Source organism: Haemorhous mexicanus, chromosome 3 (assembly GCF_027477595.1).
Source record: "Haemorhous mexicanus isolate bHaeMex1 chromosome 3, bHaeMex1.pri, whole genome shotgun sequence".
Lineage (NCBI taxonomy): Eukaryota > Metazoa > Chordata > Aves > Passeriformes > Fringillidae > Haemorhous > Haemorhous mexicanus.
This window is the reverse complement of record NC_082343.1, coordinates 12,943,815-12,951,549: the sequence shown is the minus strand read 5'-3', so window position 1 is coordinate 12,951,549 and position 7,735 is coordinate 12,943,815.

Sequence of the window (7,735 nt, the reverse complement as noted above, 5' to 3'; positions counted from 1 at the left end):
TCATTGGAAAATGCCAAAGGACTTTCTGTCAGATGAGGTTTGCCTGTTCCTGCCAGTGCAAAACCAGGCAATGTCCATGAATCTCCTTCACATCTCAGAGGGTTCAGATCAGAAACAGCCCAAAGGAAAGGTTTTCTCCTTCAAGGGCAGATGGAAGGAGTGGGAATATTTCTCATTTCCTGCTAAATGCCTTCCTTTTTCTACTAATTCTGACATTATAAAAGCTACATGGAGATAAAAGGCATGTGCAGGATGGAGAGGAACGTTTCCTTTTCCTGCACTGCATTTCCAGGACCCCAAGGCACCACTCCAGCTCCTGCCCCTCAACAGTTCACATTGGAGGAATTTTCACTGCACCACTGGAGAACACTCTCAGTGACTGGGCTCTGGGAGAGTCCACTGAGCCCATCAAGGAATTGAAATGAATTTAAAGAAAGTTTTAAATGAATGGGTTTTAACCAAGTCTTCTAAATGTCACCCTGAGTCAAGACTAGATATGTCATTTTAGGACAGACATGCCCCATACCTACCTGCACGTTCCATGGACTTCTCTTGGCTTCTGCTGCTGGATCCTGACCTGGAAAAAATGGAGGACAAAAGAACATGTGAGGAGGTAGAAGGAGAAGGAAGGGAATGGGTGTACCACGAAAGGAGGCACATCTACTTAGCATGGTCACTTCTATGAAGCAGCAAATGTAACTCATAAATCACAAGAGGATGCAAAGCTGATAAATTGTCCTTAAGCATTCAGTTGCTGCAGTCACATAGAGCTGGCCAAGCTCCGGCTAAAACACAGCAGTCATTCTTCAATTTGCATCAGAACTCCCCAACACTGCTGTCTCTCCTTTTGGAGCTAAGTGGTCCCTAAAGCCTCTCTGAAGCAGCAAGAGTTGCTGGGCTGAGACACGAGTCTCTATGGAGGGCAGCTACTTTGGTACTGCTGCCCAAGCTTGACTTTGCCTGCTTGTGCCTTGCACTGGCAACAGCCTCGTGCTACATGTTGTCAGAGCACTGCTGTCTCCTGAGAATGATATTACACCTCCTGGCTCTTTCCAGAACAAAATGGCTTTTTCCAACTCAGCTGCTAGGGAAGGATATTCACAATGCACTTTCAAAGCCCTACCAAAGATTTCCAATTGGAATGATACTTCTGTGACTCCCTCTTTATGGCTATCACTCGGATAAGCTACACAGCTACATTTTCTCTCACATATCCAAGCCAAGATCTTTCCATCAGGTACAGTCCTATAACTCTTCTCTAGCACCTTGCCCTCTTTAACCTTAAGCCCAGATCTAAACATTAAAGATCAATCAGAAGAGACATCGATATCTCAAAATTTATCGGGGATCTCATTTCACAGTGGAGGCCCAGGCACAGAGAAACTACAGCTGATGCTTACAGAAGCAGCACCTGAATTTGCAAACACCTCTCCAACAGCCAATATTTGCCCATGCATCTTCTCCTGGCTGCAGAATTTAACAGTCAAGGATCACAGCATTCAAAATTCTGCAGGATCCAGACCCATGCAAAACAGATCCCAAATGACCCCACAACAATTACAGAGGGAATCAATAGGCAAGTCCAGCAGAGGACCCTTCTGATGGTGCTTTCAAGCCCTGCCTCCTCTTCCCCACCACCACCTCTGCTCTTGGGGGCATTGCTGTTGGGTTTGACATTGAATGGGCAAAATGGTGAATACACAGAATACTTGCCTAAATATATGGGAGATTGTGGAAAATCACCTCAGGAGATGGGAAGAGTCAGGTGAACAGCACACTGGAGCAGCAGACACCTTGGCTTACCTCATCTCCCAGGACTCCTGCAAATCCAGATGGGGAGAGCTGCACACGGAACCAGCAGCACTGGGAACAGGGAGACTTCCTGCCTTGTGTATTGGGGGGATCAAAGGCAGTCCCAATGACCCCTTCTTCATTTCCCCACCACTGGCATATGGCAAGGAAGCCTGGAAAGAGTAGAAAAAGGATCCAGATTTGCAACATTCCTAACTCAAAACATTCAGGTATGCCCTCAACTGAGACCTGCAGGAAAGGACAAGTCTAACTGATATTGCTGCTGGGTCCAGCATGAGGAATGCAAAGGTAACTGGTGAGGGAGAGACCAAATCACACATTCGACACCACTCCCCTCATGCTCACTCCTCTGCAAGTGTGGCTGCATTCCCAGCTGGCATCCCCATGTTTGACATCAAGATGTTCTGGGGTGCCAGTGCTTCCTCTGGCCTTTTGGATGGCATGGCAGTGGGTTTAGACCGCTGTTCTCTCCCTGCCCTTAAGGTGTCTCCCAGCCAGTGCTGATCTCCAGCCATGGCCCCACAAAGCCATTCTGCAGGATGTCAAAACCTGTTTTTCTCAAGCCCCTCATTCCTTCTGCTGCTGCCCTTCCCTCCTACACTTCCCCAGCAGCCTTTGAGCCCAGATGCTGCTGAGCTCTCGCGATGCTCGCTGCTCTCCAGCTCCCACACACCCATCATCTCTGGCTCACTGGCATTTAGGAAGTTCAGCAGAGCTCCCTGCCCTGCTGCTCTCTGCAAGCTCTCTGCCTGCCCAGGATGCTCCAGGGCCCCCATGCCATGGCCATGAACCGGGGCTGGAGGCACTGGGGGTAGATGCACACCCATCCTTGGTATCCCATCATTTCTGGCCTAGCTAAACAGCCAAATCTGGACCTGTACAAAGTTCACTGAAAGGGTCAGTTCCTGCCAGGGGAAAGGTCTCAGAGCTCTGCCAATAGGACACAAATGGAAAATTTACCCCACTGGACTTAACTTGGTCTTCTTACCTTAGTTCCTTTTCTCTCTGAAGTGAGCTGTTTCTGTCTAATCTCCTGATCCAAGCCGGTGCCAGGTTTCCCAGTCTCCTGCTCTCCATGGAACATCTTGCTTGCCATGGGAGAAGTAGAGCTCTTGGGGATGGGAGGCAACGGCTTGGAGGGAAGGAGCATAGATGGACTTGCCAGGGAAAACTTCTTGGCAAGAGGGTAGGCAGTCAGGCCTGCAAAGGGGAGACACAAAATGTATCAGAGACTGCAATGCAAACCTAAAGCATCTGAAGCTCCATATTTCATGGGACAGATTCCTTGGAAGCTTCTAAAGAGCTGCACAAGGAAACATGCTCCTCCCTGGCCGAAACTTGAATCAGGCCAGGGGGAAATCCGGCCCCACTTCCCCAGAGCTTCCACAGGAACAGCCTGGCCTCTGGACTGCCCTGGGACAGCAGGGAGCCCAGAGCCCTGTGCTCTCCAGGAATGGCTCAGCTGCACATGCAGCCTCCTGCTCCTCTCCCTGCCCCACAGCTCAGCAGCCCTACAGCTCCAGGGGCACTGGCAGCAGCACAGCTCCTTGCAGGGGGCACATGCAGGGCACAAGTGTTCCCTGGCAATGAGCACAGCCTCTCTGGGCTGCCACAAGACCCTTCCTCCAACAGAGAGTAGTCCAGATCCAACCTCACCTCTGTGTGAGGCTGAGCCATGCTCACAAGTAAAGAAGTGGGTTCAGTGAACTCCCAGCTTTATCATCAACGCATTGAATGGGTGAGAAGTTCAAGGGGTTTTTTTAATTTTTGAGACAATGTCTTTGGTTTTATTTTTCGTGGAACTACCCTATGTTCAATTACTATAAATAGTATTGAGTTAGCAAGACTGAAAGGAAAGATAGAAGGCTGCAACGGTAAAAGGGGAACAAAGATTCCTTCTTGAGGCTTGCCTTCTGTGAATCCACAAGAGAAACCCACACAGCTGTGACTGCTAGTTCAGCAAACCACAAAGACTTGTCAGCCACCAGGCAGGCCTTATTGGTGTTTCCGTAGCACCGTAATACCATCCTCAGTGTTCAACCAAATCAGCAAGCAGAGGAAGAACAGGAAATTTATCTGTAGTGAAACCCAACATTGATGGCAAAGAAAGCAACAGGATTTGCATCTCATGACCATCTCCAATTTGGGCTCAGTTGTGGCCACAGCCCCTCTCCTGGCGGACACTATGAGGGATTTGGCCACTGTCAAAAAGGACAAAGCAGCATAAACTAACGAGACAATACTGTGCTACCATGGGTGTCCTTGCAGGATCATCTGTAGATGTCAGCCACCTACACAGAGCCAGCACTGACCACCATGGACCAGTTGTCCCTGAAATCTGGGGGGATTGTTTTTCCATTTGGCTCTGGCCTTTTAGCTCCCTTCTCTCCTCACCTTTCCCTTCCGTGGTCTTGCCTTTTCTAGTAAAGTCCATCTCCAAACCCGTGCTTCTGCCAGGCAGAAGTGTCTGGCTTTGAATCTGGGATCGCTCTCGCAGTTGGCAGCGACGGGAGCTCGGTACCCAGCCTTAGAACAAGGCCGGGTGACTCCAATCGCCAGCGCTCGGCACAGAGAGGCAGAGCCAGACGCGTCTGCTGCCGCTGTGGCCGTGTCAAGCACAACCTTCAGCAGCCCAGCCTGGGGCTGCCCCTTTGTGACACGCTCCCCATGGATCTCTCGTTTCCATGGCTAAAAAACCCCACCCCAACTCCATCCCCTTCCATGCCCTCCTCAAGGGCAGCCAGGCCTAAGCCCAGCCTGGCCTGAGGGTTTCACACTATCTAGGATGTAGGCCCTCTCCAAAGCTGCTTTTCAAGGCCTTTAATTCTGTAATTCCCACTCGGTTCTGGGTTGCAGCTTCTTGGTGTGGGATTTTGTTTAATTCTCTTCTCATCAAAGTACTGGGACTAAGACAATGGCACCGGGCGGTGGAAGTAAAAGCAACTTTGCACTCCCCAGTAGATGACCCCAAAATTCCATTGGCCAAGGGCTATGGGGAAAAAATCCACCATCTAAACATTCCTCTTTGCTCTACTTCATTGTTCCAGGGGTTTATTTCCTACTTTCTTTATTGCAGAGACATCCAAACCCAACAAAAACATGATCTGCCTGAAAACATTTCTGATCCTGGCAGTTCCTGACAATTCCAAATTTTCTTAATGTAAATAGCATGGGGCAGGTCATTCTGAAATACTCCCCAACAGAGCAGATAAACCTAATCATCCTTGATTTGGCAGAACTAAGCCTGACCCACATGACTGGGGGGTTTGATCCCTTTTTCTGCAACTGCAAAATTATTTCTTTAAGTCTCATCTCTCCTATCCATTCAAAGAAGCTTTGCACTCTGCATCAGATGCCCCCAGTGTTCAGTGGGCCGATATAATCAGCTTTTGTACACACTGCCCCCTGAGCCCAGCAGCATTCCTGGGCATCGGCACCGCTGCTGCAGGCCAACATCCTCCAGGCATAGCTGCAGGAAGGAGATTGCACCAAGCCCTGCCTGAAGGAGTCTCCAGGCTGCTGCAGCCCTTCTCCTGCGGCAGAATCATTCCCCTCTGACATGGTGGGAGCAATGGGGTGACGGGATCTCTGTAGATGAGGGTCTCCTCCATGTGCTGCTGCTCGCTGGGCTGATACAGCTGCTGGTGTCTTCCCCCACAGCTGGATCAGGAGCCTGCCTGGGAAAATAACACTGCCAGTGCCACTGCCAGCCACTGATCCCTGCCATGGCCCTGCCCACCAAACTGCTCCAGTCACGTGATGTCAGACAACATCAAAATCTATTCAAACGATGTGTTTTCCACATTCTGGCAGAATCATGGCCATACAGTTCACATGCTGGAGGCAGTGCTGTTAGCAGAATGGGGGAAGCCCCAGCAGCTGCTCTCCCTGTGGCTGGATGGCCACGGCAGCAGAGGGAGGTCTCCCACCGTGCCCACTGTTGTGGGACCCAGTGCTTTGGGCTTGTTCCCACTGAACTCAGGCTGCTGCTACAGCAGCCACAGCACTCCACACATTTGACAACAAAGAGTTGGAGTAGCACACAGGTCTTGCCCCAAGAGCTACAAAAGCTTTTTAAAAAGGGGGGGGGGCAGGGGAGTTAGAATAGTTAGTTCCTTTTTAATACAAGGGTACCTGGATTTAAGCAAGGACACTGGGCTAATCATACTGGTTTTGTAAGCCTTGTCTCTAGCAATTCCCACCAGTCTGCAAGCATTTTTCACTACAAAGGGGTAGATAAGATTTTACAACACATCCATGAGCAAGTCTGAGCCAGATATCAAAGAACAAGACAAATACTCTCAAATCTGCCACCCATGGGGAAAGGAAGCAGGAAAGCAGATGAAACAAATGCCCTTGCAGCTGAATTGCCTGCATTTATCCCATGGTCCAACCTTCCTGTACAAAAGCACCTCGATTCAAACACACAGCTTAAGATCAAGGCATTAAAGTGTTTTGAGAACATTTCAAGCCTAATTCCTATTACTTTCAAGGAGAGGTCAATGCTAAATTCCTTAAAAACACAAATGCACGTCTATTTGGAACTGCATCCTTCCAAAACAGGAATGGAGGTTTAGAATTGCAGAACTATTTCCATTGGAAAAGACCTTTAAGACCATAGAGTCCCTTCCAATCACCTGAGACCCCTGACACTGCCAAGGCCACCACTAAAGCATATCCCAGGATGGGATGCTATTGGCCTTCTTGGCCACCTGGGCACACCTGCCTCACGTTCAGCCACTGCCATCCAGCATCCCCAGGTCCTCTTCTGCTGGGCAGCTTTCCAGCCACTCTGCCCCCAGCCTGTGGCCTTCCATGGGGCTGCTGTGGCCCAAGCGCAGGACGGGGCACTTCACCTCGTTGAACCTCATGCAAGTGGCCTCAGCCCATGATCCAGCCTGTCCAGATCTCTCTGCAGAGACTTCCTGCCCTCCAGCAGATCAACACTCCCACCCAGCTTGGCATGGTCTGTAAACTGCCTGAGGTGCCCTTGATCCTCTCCTCCACATCATTGACAAAGATAGGAATCACAACTGGCCCCAGCGCTGAGTCCTGGGGAACACCACTTGTGACCAGGCGCCAGCTGGATTTAATCCCACTGAATTGCACCATTCCCTGGGCCCAGCCATCCTGACAGTTTTTACCTAGGGAAGAGTGCATTAAGTTCTTCAGTCTTTTCCTCATCCTTTGTTCCGTGTTTCCCCCCACATCCAGGAGAAGACAGAGATATTCCTTAGCTCTCCATTTGTGGCTGATGCATTTACAGAAACATTTTCATCCTCTTAGCAATTTTCTAGGAAGAAATTCTCTATAGTGAGGCTGGAGAGGCACTGGGAACAAGTTGCCAAGAGGAGCTGGGGATGCCTACAGAAGGGTGTGCATCTGCCCCTGCTCTCTCCACTTCCCTTCTTAGTCATGACATGGGGGGCCTGAAGTAATTTCCAAATGAGGACAAGGTGAACATAGCTCAGCCTTACACAGAGGTGAGGTGGGAACTGGGCCGCTCTCTGGCGTGAGGAAGGGTCTTGTGGCAGCCCAGAGAGGCTGCGCTCACTGGCAGGGAACACTTGTGCCCTGCATGTGCCCCCTGCAAGGAGCTGTGCTGCTGCCAGTGCCCCTGGAGCTGTAGGGCTGCTGAGCTGTGGGGCAGGGAGAGAAGCAGGAGGCTGCATGTGCAGCTGAGCCATTCCTGGAGAGCACAGGGCTCTGGGCTCCCTGCTGCCCCAGGGCAGCCCAGTGGCCAGGCTGTTCCTGTGCTAGCTCTGGGGAAGTGGCTCAGGGTTTTCCCCTGGCCTGATTCAAGTGTCGGCCAGGGAGGAGCATGTTTCCCTGTGCAGCTCTTTAGAAGTTTCCAAAGAATCTGTCCCATGAAATATGGAGCTTCAGCTGCTTTAGGTTTGCATTGCAATCTCTGTTACACCTT